We start from the raw sequence: 18,635 nt of genomic DNA on the forward strand, positions 1-18,635 counted from the left end.
TTGTATATTTTCACGTTCTCTGTGTACAGTACTTCACTCTCCTTCCATTTTGGTTGAAGACAGGTGAACTCACCTGCTGCATTTTTATAGTGCTTAAACCTGATTGTGTATCTACAATTAAGCAATGGTGTGTTTGTGCATCTGATGGCTGTGTTAACCAATTGGCTCATATGTGTGGTAATTTGACATTCTGTGTCTAATGTAATGCAAGTGTGTTTAGTGTTTTGCAAATCACTGTGTGTATTGTTTTGCAAAAAGTGAGGCTGACATTGTAGGGGTGCAAATCTGGGCCTATATTTTGCTCCTTGAGTGTAAGGTTTTGATAATTGTGTAATACTTTTGATTTGAGTGTTTATGCAATTGTAAAAAATGTATATATGTATATTTGTAATCATGTAGGGGCTTCTTGGACCAGATCAATGTTTAATCTGGCTAAATAAATAAATAAGAAACTGATGATTTGGTCCTGTTAACTTTGAATTTTCTATGGGGACTGCCCAGATCCCTCTCATGGACCTGGACCTCACTTTGAGAACCTCTAATGATTCTAGTTATTCAGTATTCATCTCTAATTACTCTAAAATTGCGTATTTCTGTGCTTAAAAAAATGTTGAAGCCCCCAATGTTTTCTAACCCTAAAAACGCCCCTGCTACCGAGTATCGATTCAAGTGAGATACAAAAAAAAATAAATAAAAAAAAATAAAAGAAAATTACCTTTTTTCTTTTCATGTGGAGTGCGTAATAAAATAGTATTTTTGCATCGGAACACGGCTCCGTTTTCACCATCATTACCGCATTCCTACATTGGTGACCCTGGTTTTCTCTTGGACGTATTTCGGAGATTACATCGAACATGTCAACTGAACAACAGAACGCAGATCGCAGATCTTTGAACGCCGTTTCACTCAAGCTGCCAGAGTTTTGAGAGCAGAGTGCCAACGCTTGGTTTGCGCAAGCTGAAGCCCAATTAGCTCTCAGGGACATTACCGCGGACGCCACCAAGTACTACTATGTGGTAGCAGCCCTTACGAACTCAACTGCGGTGAGAGTGGTGAGTTTGCTGGAAAACCCACCTACACATGACAAATATGTTGCTATAAAAACACACTTTAAAGAGGCTTTCGGTCTATCTAAATCTGACCGTCAGGGCTCTACAGTGTGACCATATTGCTCGCATATGCCCCTAAAAATATGTGTGTGCGAACCTGAAAAAAGAGTGCAGATTACAGCCTCAGTCGTTCTTTTTATTTCTCCGCTGAGAATCGTTAAAAAACTACAAGTCCCACATTGCACTCAAGCCAACGGTCCAATTACAGTAGAGTGACGTGACTGGTTTCATGGGAAATAAAGCACATGACCAATCGGAAGCTCTCATTTTGCTTGTTTACTTCCTGCAAGTCTGCCATTGCGATATGCGAGCGTTTTCTGAGCAGCAGAACTCCGTGGAGTCCAGTCCGAGTACAGTCCACTCGACAGCCTCGACTATGGGAGCACCTTTATTATAGTCTTACCAATAGCAATAGATTTTAGAACACCTAGATTTAGCGATAGCAATAGTAATATAACGTTAATGCAACAAAACGAATGCCTTGCTTTGTTAATCATAACGTTGATGCAGTAGCGTATGTCGTTGTGTTGACTGTAACGGACATGATAACAACATAACACTATGTACACATTCAAATTGCGATAATCGATTCTAACATTTTCAAATCGATGCAGTTGAATTTTCCCCTTAGGATCGATGCATTGTTACACCCCTACACCAAAGTAACTGGCCCACTGTGCATGTGTGTACAGCTAACTTGGCTAGCGTTATCAACAACAGAGGTGGGCAATAGGGTCCAGCTGCAGCGCCGGACGGCCGGAGTGTACAGTATTTCAATAGGCAACCCTGAAAGGATTATTTTTCTAGAAGAGCAACACAGCCAAAACATAGGCATTGTATGCATAAAAGGAGTAAAAGCTAAAGTTAAGTGACTGTTACTTTTGTAGCTGTAGTTTGATTTGATAGTTTATTTGATAGGGACAGCACATGTTAATGAACATCAAGTACAAAATACAAAATGTAAACATGCAGGGTTGTAGCAAGAGCTAATTTACACCAGGAGACAGCAAAACTCTTTCAATAAATAAATAGCCTGCTTAGGGTAAAAGCATGGTGACAATCAATGATAAAAACAAGAAACAAGTTACATAAACTAAATCAGATAAAAAATGATCACAGTTCTGGTTTGCCTTAAGAGTTTTTTATGTGACACGGGTGCCCAGGTGAGCGTGTTGCCGGCGTCCACTCAGGATTTCCACTCAGCGAGACGGGGCCCCACCCTTGAAGCTGCCAATGGCAGTGCGATCCCTACATTTGGCAAACGCACCGTGGCATTATGTTTAGCTGACCAGCGTTTCACCTGGGATTTCGTGTTGGCCAAGGTGTCCACTCCCCTCCTAGGCGCTGACTTTCTCTGCGCCAACAGTCTCTTGGTAGACGTGGGGAATCGCCGGCTCGTCAATGCTGAGACTTTTGGCTCCTTAGCATGTGAGCGCAGTGACACGGCCACAATGACACTGTCCAGCGCCGTCGCGCCCACTGATGATTTCTCCCGCCTCCTGTTGGAGTTCTCGGACATCACAGCACCCACCTTCTCGTCCGCGGCCACTAAGCATGGAGTCGTTCATTACATCTCCACGGAAGGCCCACCAGTACATGCTAGGGCTCGTCGTCTCGACCCACACAAGCTCACCATCGCTAAGAATGAGTTTTTGCCTCCATGGAGGCACTGGGCATCGTTCGTCGTTCCGACAGTCCTTGGGCCTCGCCTCTCCATCTCGTTCCAAAGGCTAACGGCGGCTGGCGTCCGTGTGGCGACTACCGGCGCCTTAATGACGCCACTACACCTGATCGTTACCCGGTTCCACACATACAAGATTATTCAGCCCACCTAGCTGGCGCGTCTGTTTTTTCGAAGGTGGATCTGGTGAGAGGATACCACCAGGTGCCGGTTAGCCCTCAGGACATCCCCAAGACGGCAGTTATAACCCCATTCGGACTCTTTGAATTTCTGAGGATGCCTTTTGGCCTCAAAAATGCTGCTCAGACCTTTCAGAGGTTAATGGACGCCATGCTGCGCAACCTGTCTTTCGTGTTCGTCTACCTGGACGATATCCTGGTAGCCAGCACGTCCAAGGCAGAACACCTAACACACCTCCGGCTCCTTTTCAGTCGCCTCAGAGAGCATGGATTAATCATCAACCCAGCAAAGTGTCAGTTTGGACTGCCTGCCATGGACTTCCTTGGCCACCACATCACTACTGCTGGGGCGGGTCCCATTACCAGTAAAGGTGGAAGCGGTGCTGCGGCTCCCACGGCCTAGCACGGTTAGGGCCTTGCAGGAGTTCCTGGGGATGGTGAATTTCTATCATCGGTTCATCCCTCAGGCTGCCCACCTAATGCGCCCCCTGTATGGGGCTCTCAAGGGCAAGACTCCCAAGCATGCCATCGCCTGGTCCGACGACATGTCAAAGACGTTCTCGGATACCAAGGAGGCCCTTGCGAGCGCAACCATGCTGATGCACCCCGTGCCTGAGGATCCTGTGGCGTTGACAACTGATGCCTCGGATTATGCCGTTGGAGCAGTTTACGAGCAGTTGGTCAAGGGCATTTGGCAACCCCTGGCGTTCTTCAGCCGACAACTCCGTTCCAGCGAACAGAAGTACAGCACCTTTGACCGTGAGCTCCTCGCCCTGTACTTGGCAGTCAGACATTTCCGTTTCTTGCTGGAGGCTCGCCCTTTCACTGTTTTTGTAGACCACAAACCATTGATTTTTGCTATGGCGAAGGTGTCTGAACCGTGGTCTGCCAGGCAACAACGCCATCTGGCTTTCATCTCCGAGTTCACCACTGACATCCGGCATGTGGCGGGGAAGGACAACCCCGTGGCTGACTGTCTCTCTCGGGCCGCCATCGGTGCTGTCCACCTGGGCATTGATTATGCCCGTATGGCTGCGGATCAGGTTTCAGACCCAGACATCCAGGCATGCAGGACGCCGGTTACTGGCCTCCGGTTGGCGGACGTCCCCTTCTTTGATGATGGCACGACGCTGCTATGTGACATATCTATGGCGCAGCCAAGGCCAGTGGTTCCACGTGCATGGAGACGACAAGTTTTCGAGGCTGTCCATGGCCTCTCGCACCCGGGCAGGAAACCAACACAGCGCCTAATGGCAGCCAAATTCGTCTGGCCCAGGATGAAGGTTGACATTGGGGGTTGGGTCAAGACCTGCATGGCATGCCAACGCGCGAAGGTCCATCGGCATGTTAAAGCCCAGTTGGAGCGGTTCAATGTCCCTGAGAGGCGTTTTGACGTTTTGACCAGATCAACGTGGATCTGGTGGGACCCCTTCCTCCCTCCAGGCGGTACACTCACCTTCTGACGATGGTAGACAGGACCACCCGTTGGCCGGAGGCTGTCCCACTCTCTGCGACTACTACAGCTGACGTGGCCCGCGCATTCATCAATACCTGGGTCGCCCGGTTCGGTGTTCCCTCTGATCTTTCCTCTGACCGAGGGGCCCAATTCACTTCCGCGTTATGGACTTCCATTACCCAGCAGTTGGGTGTCATCATCAAACCTTTATTTGAATAGGCAGGTTAATTAAGAACAAGTTCTTATTTTCAATAACGGCCTATTTGGGGGTAAAAAGCCCCCTAGGGGAAAGGGGATGGGGGATAAAATCAAATAAATAAAAATAAAACACAAAGGAACATTATTAAAAAGGCAGGACATACATACAGAGCAACAACTGAACTGAACAACAACTGGAGGACAACAGAACAATAGTGGCAGCATGGTGTTAGCACATGGAGAAACATCTACATGAGTGCTCTAGGGAGTTTGTTAAAGTTTCCTTAAACAATCGAATTGAAATAAACGTTTCCATATTTAAGGCTTTTTGTAGTGTGTTCCAGCTATCAGCTGCTGCGTACTGAAAGGAGGAACGGCCTTGTGAGGAGTTGGCATGGGGGGCGTTTACCAGGATATGTGTGGCTGACCGGGTGTGGTAATTTGGGAGTGGACGAGGGTGGACTAGGCGAGTAAGGTAAGGGGGATTACGGCCTAGAAGTGTTTTATATACAAAGGCCAGCCAGTGGATGTTGCGTCTAATCTCCAGGGAGGGCCAGTTTACTAGGGAGCTACAATGGTGCCAGTCTGGGAGGTACCCTTGTGGCCGAACCACATAACTTTGGTCTTGCTGGTGTTTAGGACCAGGCAAAGGGCGGAGAAACCAGCTTGGATTTTTAGAAAGCTCTCCTGGAGAGTTTTCAGGACAGCATCCGGGGAGGGACCAGAGGTGTACAGGACTGTGTCATCAGCATAGAGGTGAATTAGGGAGTCTCCAGCGAACTGGCCTATGTTGTTTATATAGATGGAGAAGAGGATTGGAGCTAGTAAGGAGCCTTGGGGGACCCCCTTAGAGATGGATAGGGACTGGGTTAATAGGTTGTCGGTTTTTATTGACCGAGTGCGATCAGAGAGGTAGTTCTCGAACCATGCTACACTGTGATTAGTGACACCAATGTCTCTCAGCCGCTCCAAAAGCTGTTCATGATCCACAGTGTCAAAGGCCTTGGCCAGATCTATAAAGGCAGCAGCACAGTAGAGTTTGGAGTCAAGGGCATTGAGGACATCATTGAGGACTTTCATCGTAGCAGTCTCACATCCATGCCCTGAGCGGAAGCCAGATTGGTTTTCCGAAAGTATGTTGTAGGTTTCTAGAAAGCTTGTGAGTTGTTTGCAAACTAGTCTCTCTAGCACTTTTGCTATACAGGGTCAAATTGAAATTGGGCGGTAGCAGTTGGGGTCAGTATTGTTTCCTCCTTTGAACAGGGGCCGTACCAAGGCTGCTTTCCAAGCAGAGGGCAGTTCTTCTGTATGCAGGGATAGGTTACATAGATGGGAAATAGGTTCAGCAATGATGGGGGCTGCAGTTCTGTAGAAAAAGGGGTCTAACCCGTCAAGGCCAGGAGGTTTCTTGGGGTCGAGTTTGCTGAGTACTTCTAAAACGTCCTTCTCAGTACATTCCTGCAGTGCAAAACTGTGATGCGTGGCTGGATTAGGGGCACAAAGGTTGGATGGTGAGGCAGGTGGCACTGTAGGGCTGAGGGGCAAGGGGTTGGATGGTGGGGCAGGGGGTGCCATGGACTCAAACAGGCTCCCAGCTTTAATAAAGTGATTATTAAAGGCCTCTGCCACACGCTCATTTCCAGTAATTACCATATCCCCAGTTACTAGGGAGGTGGGCAGCTGGGAGGATGAGGGTTTGTTCTCCATCTCTTTAACTGTTTTCCAAAACCTGCTTGGGTTTGAGCTACTGAGTCTAAACTGCTCTTGAAAGTAACCAGTCTTGGTTTTGCGGATAGCCTGGGTGCATTTATTTCTTATTTGTCGAAAGGATAACCAGTCTTCATGAGATTTTGACTGACGAGCTTTACGCCAGATGGTGTTTTTGAGGCGAAGTTGTTCTGCTAGGTTGTCGTCGAACCATGGGCTGCATCTGTTTTTGATCCTCATTCTCTTCATAGGGGCATGTTTGTTGACTATTTTGCTGAATGAGTCATTAAAGAGGGACCATGCATTGTCAATATCAGGGATTAGACTTATTCTGTCCCATTTAACATTAGCTAGGTCATGGAGGAAAGCTTGCTCATCAAACTTTTTCAGTAGTCGTCTGTGGGTGAACCAGGCTGTTTAGCTGTACTGCCATTTCGGATGCAGGCAGTGAAACAGTGGTCACTCATATCGCTACAGAAAACACCAGATGTGTATCTATCAGGGTTATTTGTCAGAATGACATCAATAAGTGTGGCCTTTTCTATTATTTCTGGGTTTTTGGTGTTGTATCTGGTGGGCTTGGTGATAATTTGTGTGAGATTGAGGGAGTCCCATTGACGGAGGACTTGGGCAGGGGGTTTGAACATGTCCCAGTTTAGGTCACCCATTAGCACAAGCTCCGACTTGGTATAAGGGACCAGGAGGGCGCTGATAGCAGGTAGCGCACTAGCAGGGGCAGAGGGGGGGCGGTAGCAGCCAGCAACCGACAGTGTGGAATTTTGGGTCAGCTGGATAGTGAGAATAAGAAGATCGAACTGTTTAGGAACAGATTTCCTGGTGGCGATGGAGCATTGGCGGTGTTCTTTGGTGAAGATAGCAACTCCACCAGATCTAGATGACCTATCTTGTCTAAAGACATTATACCCTGCAATGGCAATGGCAGAATCTGGCACGCTTTTCTTCAACCAAGATTCAGAAATTACCAATACCTGAGGTTCGGAACTGTGTACCCATACCTTTATCTGATCCATTTTGAGCCGTAGGCTTCTAGCATTTACATGTAGGAAACCCATAGCTTTGCGAGAGCAAAAATCAGAGAAGGTCAGATTGTTCAACCCAGCGTTGGTATCAGGACATTGGTCCACAGCAGCAGCACATGAAACAGAGCTTGTGGGGCTAGACACAGGACATGGACCTGGATGAACATGAATATTACCAGACATCATTAATAATAGTAGGATCAAAGTACGGCAGGGAGTTAACTGAGAAATGTGATGTTTGCTCATAGCATGCACATTTTTATCAGATGGTAGCAGAATCATTGCATGTAACAATTTCATGATATGGCATGACAGCAGTGGCAGGGTAAAGTAGTTCATATTGTTATGGGTCAGTCCAAAAGTTCTGGTTATCATTAGTGCGTCATTGTCTCTATTCTGTGCATAGGTACTGGCTGTTTCCCTGCTGGGTACCAGACAGGTAAGTAACATTGCACAGTGTTCACGCACAAGTGGGGAGAATGTTGCACAGTGTTCACGCGCAAGAGGGGAGAGCGCAATGAAAAGTGCAATGAAAAGACAGGCTTTAGCCATGGTTGGACCGGTAGAGTAAAGAAATGTCACTCACCCAGATGTTGATAGACCTCAGCAACTGAGCGAGATAGCTAGGAGTGTCACTCACTCAGATGTCGACAGACTTCAGCGCCCAGTGGAGCTGTAGGCTCAGGTAGAGCAGGCTGGAGGCCTAGGTGAAACAGGCTGTAGGCTCAGGTAGAGCAGGCTGGAGGCCTAGGTGAAACAGGCTGTAGGCTCAGGTAGAGCAGGCTGGAGGCCTAGGTGAAACAGGCTGTAGGCTCAGGTAGAGCAGGCTGGAGGCCTAGGTGAAACAGGCTGTAGGCTCAGGTAGAGCAGGCTGGAGGCCTAGGTGAAACAGGCTGTAGGCTCAGGTAGAGCAGGCTGGAGGCCTAGGTGAAACAGGCTGTAGGCTCAGGTAGAGCAGGCTGGAGGCCTACGTGAAACAGGCTGTAGGCTCAGGTAGAGCAGGCTGGAGGCCCAGGTAGAGCAGGCTGGAGGCCCAGGTAGAGCTAATAGCCTGGGGCTGGCCTGGTGGTGATGGCTGGTGGCTGGTAGCCTGGGGCTGGCCTGGTGGTGGTAGCTGGTAGCCTGAGGCTGGCCTGGTGGTGGTAGCTGGTAGCCTGAGGCTGGCCTGGTGGTGGTAGCTGGTAGCTGGTAGCTGGTAGCTGGTAGCTGGTGCAGGGCTGGTGGGAACTCAGCTACAGGCCACAGTCCACAGAGCAAGTAAAAGCTCAAAAAGTCCACAAATTCTGTGAATGGAAAAGATCAAATGATGACTACTACTTACTAAAGGTAAAAAGGTTTTAAAAATGGGTGTTTAAAAGTACTAAAAACCAACAACAAAATATGAAACACTAACAAACATTCAGCACAGACAATGTGGATGCCGCCATTTTGGAATTAAGCTGAGTACAGCTGTTTGATTGTTGATTGTTTGATTGTGTCTCCCTCCACCGCACTATGGCCTACCATCCACAGGCCAACGGCCAATCTCCGGGGCGACAGCTGGGTCGACAGGCTTCCTTGGGTGATGCTGGGACTCCGTACTGCACCTAAGGAGGACCTTCTTTCATCTTCGGCTGAGCTGGTATACGGCCAACCCCTCCGCGTCCCAGGGGATTTTCTTCCCTGTGTTACGGCCTCCTGGTCAGCACTGGAACAGCGGGATGCTCTGCTGGACAAGGCCAAGTCTTTCTTGCCCATCCCTACCTCGTGCCACGGTGTTCCGAAGGTGCGTGTCCCGCCTGATCTGCAAGCAGCGGGGTACGTGTTTATCCACTGCGACGCCCATCGAGGCCCCCTACAGCCACCCTACGACGGTCCTTACCGGGTTGTGAAGGCAGGCGATAAGACCTTTGTCATTGACATGGGGGGGGGGGGGAGTGAAGAACGTATCTTGGTGGATCGCCTGAAGCCTGCTCACCTGGATTTGGACCGCCCCATTGAGTTGGCCCAACCGCTCCGCTGCGGTCGCCCCCCTGGTAGGGCAGTCCCGACGCCTACTCTAGCTACGGCGGACCCCCGGACCTGCCGTCCGAGGCCTGTTCAGTGTCAGCCTACTGTTTTACAACTGCCTCGGTTTCCTGTGCCTGCCCAGGGGTACCGGAGTCGTTTTGGGCGGGTTGTCAGAGCCCCTGGACGTTTTTTGGGGCCAGTTCTTGTGAATTCTGGGGGGACGTGTGTAGTGGCTACTGGGACATAATTCACGGCATTCTAGCCTATTGTGGTGTTTACTACATCTCCCGTGACCCTTAGCGGGGGATGACGTAGTTAAAGAGAGACGAGTGAGAGATTAATGGAAGTGTTGTTTGTGCGACTGTGGAGTGCGTAATAAAATAGTCTTTTTGCATCGGAACACGGCTCCGTTTTCACTATCATTACCGCATTCCTACAACATATTCATTTTTCCAGCGATGTCAAGCTCGCGGCGGCGACCCTACAAGCTAACTGACGTTAGCTCCCTCCTCCCATCACCACCATGTAACCCAGTGGCTTAGCGTAGGCTAGCTAACGGCTAACGTTAGCTCCCTCCTCCATGTAACCCAGTGGCTTAGCGTAGGCTAGCTAACGGCTAACGTTAGCTCCCTCCTCCATGTAAACCAGTGGCTTAGCCTAGGCTAGCTAACGGCTACCGTTAGCTCCCTCCATATAACCCGGTGGGTTAGCCTAGGCTAGCTAACGGCTAAGGTTAGCTCGAATGACGGGGATTCGGGGGGAAGCCATATTGCACTGCGGAGACACGTTGTGAGCGTGTTTGTTTACAGTCTCTGTATGCACTATGCAGTACACTACTGGCAAGTATTTCATATCTTAACCAACATTGCAAGACGCTTATAATGGGAGGGAGGAAGGAAAGAGGGGGAGAATGAGAGACAGAGAGCATGGGACATACTAGGAGAGAGAGAGAGAGAGAGAGAGAGAGAGAGAGAGAGAGAGAGAGAGAGAGAGAGAGAGAGAGAGAGAGAGAGAGAGAACGAGAATTCATCGTTCACCTTATGTAAACAAGACTAAGAATTTTTCTGGTCTGCATCCTATTAGCAGTTGTTTGTATTGAGCCATACTGTATTGTACCCATTCTTTGTGTTTGTATAGTATATAGACAGTGCCGTCTTGGAGAAATGCGAGGCCCTGTGCGAGATTTAAACGCGAGGCCCCCCTCTAAAAGGTTAAAAAAAATATATATATTTGCATACAGTCAACGTATTCTTAAATAATAGCGCTGCCCGAGGCTGGGCATACAGTCAGCGTAGTCACAATGCTTTGCACAAAAGTAAACGGGTCATTGAATGAAACCAATAGTATATCTGCAGAGCTGCAGAGCCCGGAACACTATTCTACAAACGTGTCTAATGTGAAATATATAAGCATGTAAGCAAAACTAGATTTTAGGTCTGTGATGGAATTCTATTTATTTATATATATTTTTTTTAAATTTAAATTAAAATAAAAAATTAAACAAATTAAAATTAAACGTTTTTTTTTAGGTCCCCCTTCTCGCGAGGCCCTGTGCGACTGCACTGCTCGCACGCCACTAGCGGCGGCCCAGTATATAGAACACATTGCTTAGCAGAGTTCAGTGATGTGAATGCAAATTAATGGAAACTGTCAAGTTGATCGACAGATTTGGATTGTAAGAATCTGTAAGGGCAGATAACCAAAGTAACCTAGAGACGGTGATACATGCCTTTGTCACCACTCGCCTCGACTATTGCAATTCCCTTTACACGGGCATCGACAAATCCCTGCTTCGCCGCCTACAACTGGTGCAGAATGCAGCCGCGCGCCTCCTCACCAAAACAAAAAAAACATGAACACATCAGCCCAGTTTTGGCCTCGCTCCACTGGCTGCCTGTTCGCTTTAGGATCATTTTAAATTAGCCCTAAATGTTTTTAAATCACTAAATGGCACGGCTCCTCCCTATCTGTCCAAGCTCTTGCACCGCCACACCCCCCACCGATCCCTCAGATCAGCTGCTATTGGTGGTGCCTAAAACTAGGCTCAAGACTAGGGGAGACAGAGCTTTCTCCACCGCAGCGCCTAGATTGTGGAACAGCCTCCCCCTCAGCGTACGGACCGCCCAGACTAAAAACCTACCCATAGCTGGGCGGCTACGTGGCGTAGTGGGCAAGGCGCTCGCCACGAATGCGGAGACGCTGGGATCGCCTGTTCGATCCCAGCGCTCCACATTGCTTTCAGTTTAGCTGGTCGTTCATACTAATACACATTGGCCGTATTAGGGGGTGGGAAACTGATGGGTGGGGATCGGGCGTTGTGGACAGCGACTCCTACAGGTCGGTTGGTGCGCCTGCGCAGTAGAATCAGGAAGTGTCGGGGGCAGCGTGAGCCTCCCACGCGTTACTCCTCGCCACTGAGAGATCGAGCTGCGCAGGTGAAAAGATGCGACTGCTGTTACCTCAAGTACCAGAGGGGACTTGTGCTATGTATGACTTAGTCCACATTGCAGCCGGCTTGTGGGAGGCAAGAAACAGCGTTTGTGACAGGGGAGGGTTGAATTGGATGATACAAAAATTGGGATGGGAGAAAATATAGAAAATGGGAGAAAAAGTGGATAAAAAAAAAAAAAAAAAACTACCCATAACTGTCAACCCTACCGTTTTTCCCGGGATTCTCCTGTTTTTTCAACCCTCTTCACGCCCTGTTCACGGTTCACGTATTGGCACGTATTTTGTACTTATTAATTTTTACAAAATGGCTGCAATTCCCCTCCGTGACGACAGGTGGCAGCAGTGTAGATTAGAACGTTATCACAGGAAGTCAGACCGTTGCGACCCGAAGAAGAACAGCGAGCGGATTTGCTCAGAGCTCAGGGGAGAGACTGATGCACCGAGGGTGTCAAATCAACTTAGCCAGTGTCTCTTGATTGCCCACTCTGTGGCTTTTGTCTCTGGAACAAAAGGTTTGCAAATCTTCTGTGGATAAAACAATACAAAGTTACTGTATGTGATGCAGGAATGTGTAAATGTGTTGGAACTTGGTGAACAGCCGTTTGCTCTGCTCGTCCCCTAAGGTTCACGCGTCCCCTCCTCCCATTCCTCCACGGAGAGCATGCCTTCACTCACTGACGCCCAATTTCCTGAATGCGATTTATATTTGGTATGACAAATACAGTTACTGGTAACTCACAGACATTGCAGAGATATTGAGGAAAAACACAAAATCGCATTGGCTTTTTTTCTATCTCACGTTTCTCTGTAGACACACACACTGTTCCAAAAATGATATTCCCACTGCTAAATTAATGACCATAGGTATTTTTTATAGCTTTAATGAGTTGTAGTATTAATATGTAGCCTAGAGTGATGAAGGTATAAAGACACTATGGTAATACATTGATTGATTGCTAAATTTAACAGATTGCAGAATGGGTACAATACAGTATTGCGCAATACACAATTGTTATGGGGATGCAGACCAGAGAAGGACTTCCCCCATTTTCAATTCATAACATTTACAGTCAAATCAAATACATTTACAGATTACAACCTTTATTTAATGGTTAATATTTTGATCAAATGTAATTTACTGTATTTTTATAGCATTTACACTTTATAATATTTTATTTTCAGCTTTTATAGTTTCACAAACACATCAAGACAAATCACAAACACAAAGAAAAAAGAAATAAAAAGAACAATAGTATGTTGCCAGACACTGTCACATCAATGAACAAACATACACCATGTCATATGCTATACACTAAGGACGCAAGGGGCTGATTCTCTGACATATATACACACATTACATATACACATACACACATATATATATATATATATATATAATATATACACCAGCGCCGCCAATAGATAAAAAAAAATTAACTAATCAATCTCACAATTTTCTGTAATCAATCTAGATGAATCTAGATTAAAAACAGCATTTTTCTACATAAAACCGAAGCTTGTAACAGATATTTACTTGAGTAAAATCATGGAATTAATGTAAAATCAACACAAAGAAAGTATATTTAGATTCAAAGACTATTTTAATAGCTTTCTTTCAGTTTCTCTCCTGTGAAATACAAATGTTCAACAAAACCATAATTTACATAGCATTTACACTTAAAGTAGGAAAAGTTTACCCTACAACGAATGGCTGGGTACATACAGGTTTTGACCAGCAGATGGCAGCGACGAGGCAGCTCCATTGGGAGGGGGTGGGGCCGGGTGGGAGGGGGCCGGGGAAAGGGGCGGGGCTAAATGTACACGTTTTGTCTCCTGCCAATGTTGACAGCTATGAACCTACCTGTTCTCCTTGGCCTTCCCCCCCACTTAATCACCACTAGACCCCTGGCCCTTCTATCCTCTTTGTTTTACTGTGTCATACCTGTTTTTATTACTTTCATTGCTTTACTATGTTTTTAATCTTATATCTTGCATCATATTATTTAGTTTTTATTACTTTCATTGCTTTACTATGTTTTTAATCTTATATCTTGCATCACATTATTTTGTTTTTATCAACCTGCCTGTGAAGCACTTTGGTGCCAGCTGCCGCTGCCTGGAAATGTGCTATATAAATAAAATGTACTTGACTTGACTAATGGGAGCAATTAAATATATATATATTTTTTAAGTAACTAAATAGTTACTTTTCACAGTCACGCATTACTTTTGGGTGTAAGTAACTAGTAAAGTAACTGAATTACTATTTTCAGTAACTAGCACAACACTTGCCGATATCTGGTCTGGCCCATGGACTATAGTAGCTATAGCTGTATCTATTGTTTACACTTGAAATGTGTATTTTTATTTAGTGTGGATTTTTATTTAGTCACAATATTATTTGGCTTAAATATAAAAAATTTAAATTAAAATATATTAATAATCTTTTTTAATAAAAAAAAATTTAATAACTTTTTTTTGTGGCATCCTCTGTTATTTTACCCATGCGACGCCACTGCAGAATTGGTTACATTAGAGTGTCCACTAACCAGTCACTATTAATAACCTCTGGGTTCACATTACAGGTACCGCGAGAGGGCAGGAACTCAGCGGTGGATGTTCAGGGGGGATGAACCTGCTGTTAAGCAAACATTGTGACCACTAGTCCCCACAATCGATATGGTAAAGTCCATGTGAAGAAAGCCTTGTGGGCGGGTAGCCTCTCACAAAACTAGAGACTGAATTGACAGGCTGTTGGTATACTGGTCCATAGAAGTCTACTAACAAATGTCTGATAACTGCGATATCTGTCGGATAACTGTGATCTGCGTTGGGTCCTACTAATCACCATCAAGTACCACAAAGAAAGACAAAGTACCCCAAAGTACCACAAAGTACAGAATGTAAGCTTTCAAACGATGTGTCATACATGAACATATTTGAACAAGATATGCTTATTTGAGTCTTGTTAAACCTCTAGTCTCAGAGCAGAGAAAAACAGAGAAAAGACTAAAGTTAAAGACTAAAGTTAAAGACTAAAGTTAAAGACTAAAGTTAAATACTAAAGTTAAAGTAAATCTAAAGTTTGGCTGCATTCTTAACACCTTGGCAGTCAGGTACTAGGTGTGAACAATAATGTCCTTATGTCCACCCCTAACCACTCGCCTAACCACTCCTATCAGATTCCCAGCGATGACCAAACTCCATTAGGACACCGGCCTCGTGGCGTCACGTCACCTCCTATCAGATTCCCAGCGATGACCAATTTCCATCAGGACACTAGTGTTTGGTGTCTACTGTATTTCAGCCTCAGTGAAAAAGAATACTTTACCAAATGGACACGGAGCACAGTTTACTCAAGCGTGAAACTGGATCACCTGAGGTCATGGTGTCGATTGACTTGATCATTATGATGGAGTCATTGCGATATCGCTCGAGGTCTCGAGACGCGAGAGGGTTTAAAAGTAAAACTGAACATTTCTAAACTCGAGCGACGCAAGGTTAATAAATTTTCTCTGGACTTTGTTTGTCGTCACAAAATCGGTACAGGGCTGCATCAACATGATATCGAGCCCAGAGGCGACATCTCACCGAGTGAGAGTGAAGAGGAAGATAAGGACCCTGGTCCTTCTGCATCCGCTGGACCCTGTGCAACCCTGGACTAGAGCTGTCCCCGAAGCCTGTTTTTGGGCTTCGAACTTCGTCAGGGTTTTTCGAACGGACGTTCGAACGTTCGTTTTTAAATTACTTTTTCTTTTTCTTTTTTTTTTATAAAATATCCTCAAACTAAATCCTCAATTTGAATAAAGTGATTAATCTGATTAAATGCGTCTTTCTTTTTTTTATTAAATCAACTTTCTTTAACACATTCTGTGCCACGCAGTATACCCATCTTATACCACTCTCTGCCAGTGCTGTAACCCTATGGAGTGGTTCACCTTCTTTGCAGGGCTATAACTTTTTAAATATTATAGCTATATCGACATTACTATGGCCCATTCAACATCGGGTATCTATCTTTCCGGATGTGGGAACGTTATATTTTTCCATTCATACATTGTCATGTTAGTACCGTCGTGAATATAAGTATGTTTTTAGAGTGTATAGCAGTAATTCCTAGAACGCGAGTTATAGGCCCCGACGCGTATTATACATAATCGATTGGCGTTTCGTTCCTTTACACGCTATATAAAAAAATTCAAATGCATATGATCGCTATACATTATGCTCCATCATGCGTGAAGGAAAGGGGGGGGGGGGGGTCGTTTATGATTCCTTGATTGTCACTAACGGCTTTCTTTAGTACGACACCATACGTTGATCGGATAGATTGCAATGAAATAAATGGACAATCGAGCTGGAATTAACGTTAGATTCCTTTTACCTGTGGCCGATGCGTCTGAAGATTTTTTTTTCCAATTATTTGATGTCGATCTGCTAGATCCATTTTCCGTTTGTATGACGCAATAAACGCCGAAAGCATATTGATTCTTGCGTCTCGAAAGCGATCCCATGCACTCGAGTGTGTATCTTGATCCACGTTACAAGATATCTCTGCCGGAGGATTTTCCCCGATGCACAGAGCGCCACATCCGGTTTAGAGTGGAGTGCAACTCGCCCGAAATCCACCAGGCGGCGGTATTGAGGCGTTGAAATATCAGACAGGGTCCAGCTAGCTCCCGGAGCCTTCCTGGATGAATTATGAATGCCAATAGCGAATAAAGGAAATAACGATCATAAAAACAAGTAAACTCGTTGTTGGCGCTATTCGATTGGCGGGCAATAACGAGTAAACTCGTTTTTTGGCGCAAGATGTGTTAATGAATATAACTCGTCAGTTTCGTCAACATATATAATCCAATAAGGGCACGGTTGGTACGAAAGTGATGGTGACGTCTTGATGACGAGTCATATACTATAATAGTATAATATTAGTGTAGCGTATAGCCTAATCTTTATCTGCAACTGTGAAGAAAAACCCCATTGGTTTAAACAGAATGAATAGACATAAAAAATATATCGGTCAAATAATAAATTATAGAACATTTAAAACTCAAATGTTGATTAAGAATTCGAACGTCAACTTAACGAACGAAGATCCGAACGTTCAAACGTTTGGGCTCAGCCCTACTCTAGACCCCATCAGACTCGCTCTGGTGATCGGCTTGCACTGAATTAGGAGAATCTGCTTTTAGCTCCTGTGCCCCCGACACATGGAATGTTTTGCAAAGCACCTTAAAACTCAATACTTTTTGATTCATTGGTCTCTGACACTACTGGATGTCATCTATATGGACATCTCTACTGCACATGTAATTGGGGTGGGACAGGCCAGCATTGAGCTATGGGTCTCAGCGGCCAAAGAGGTTAAGGTCACTATCTAGCAGCGGAGCGGGGTTGGGGTGTTGGTCCTGGGGGGTTGGAGGAAATGTCTAATGTATTTTGTGGTGTTTGTGATAATATAATCTTTTTTTATTTTTAGGTTCTGTATTTATTATTTGTATTACTTTTGTTATTCTACTGTTATTCTATTGTGATTATTGTTATTATTATTATTATTGTCTGGTGTTGTTCTGTTTATTATTATTATGCCTGTATTGTGTGCCGTCATGTTTTGTTTTATATTCCATGTAATTTTTTTTTTTTTTTAAAGAAATAAAAAAAGAATTGCATCAAAAGAAATAATAACTCAATACTTTAGTATCCATTGGTCAGTTTAAATCTATAACGGCCAACCATTTCCCCCCCAGTCTGTAACTGTTTTGATTGCCTTTTCCGTTTCTATATTGTTTTTGTATTGTGTTTTGTTCCTCTCGACGTCATTGTAAATGAGAGCCTGCTCTCAATGATCTTTGTAGATTAAATACAAACCTTCCTCTGACTGACCGATAATCCACCTTTGTCATTGCTCACTTGGCATCTCAAAACACTCCTATTATTAATGAAGTGACACTCCACTTGAGTGCTATACCGTCATGTCCCACTTCTTAGAGAGCTACACAGGCCACACAAATCTGCTTCACGGTTCTTGACCTTGGCATACGGTCAACTCTGCCCCAGTGTCTGAGGGAACCCAGCCAGAGCAGAGCCTCGTGCTCCACCACTGATTACACATCAGAAGGACCTGTGGGGAACCCAGCCAGAGCAGCCTGGTGCTCCACCACCGATTACACAACAGAGGGAGCTGTGAGGAACCCAGCCAGAGCAGAGCTTGGCCCCTGTTAACCGGCTGTCGTGTGGCAGTGAAAGGGTTAACCGTTTGGTAGCGCGGCAGTGAAAGGGTTAAACCGGTACAGTCTAGGTCACAGACCTCCATGACGACACACAGCAGTCTAAATAAAGGCACAGTCAGGGCCCCTAAACAAAGACACGAGGGCGCGGCGAGAGGAGAGCGATCCGATTGGCTGCGGTGGAGGATAGCCACCACACACCCCTCTGTGACAGTCACAGATGGCAAAGCTGGAATTGGACATCGTAAAAAAAAAAATTTACGATTGTTTGTTTGTTTGTTTGTTTATTAACCCTTTCCCCACCAAAAACGTCATACAACGGGTTTCAAGTTCATGCGAATTCTGCCAATAACGGCGTACGACGTGATTCTGATCATAATTTAATATTTTCGCTATGGTATTCATATTTCACTCACAGAGCCTCGTCAGATGCTGCGGGACTCAGCACAACTCTGCAACGCTTCAATACTGCCACGGCAAGTTGCCAAACCGGAAATGCCCGTTGCAGCGTGGTCCGTCCCCTAATTCCGTCCGGCCACTTGTTTATCGTCGCGGGACTCAATACACACACTGTGGATATGGATCTTTGCCATAA

General features: G+C 45.6%; 1 protein-coding gene across 1 annotated transcript in view; it reads right to left on the reverse strand.

Annotated features, from left to right (window-relative positions):
* Positions 1 to 18,635, reverse strand: part of oxct1a (3-oxoacid CoA transferase 1a) — a 332,821-nt gene that overhangs the window by 285,708 nt on the left and 28,478 nt on the right. The gene's annotated exons all lie outside the window — the stretch shown is intronic.

The sequence above is a fragment of the Notolepis coatsorum genome, assembly GCF_963971535.1.
Source record: "Notolepis coatsorum genome assembly, chromosome: 10".
NCBI lineage: Eukaryota > Metazoa > Chordata > Actinopteri > Aulopiformes > Paralepididae > Notolepis > Notolepis coatsorum.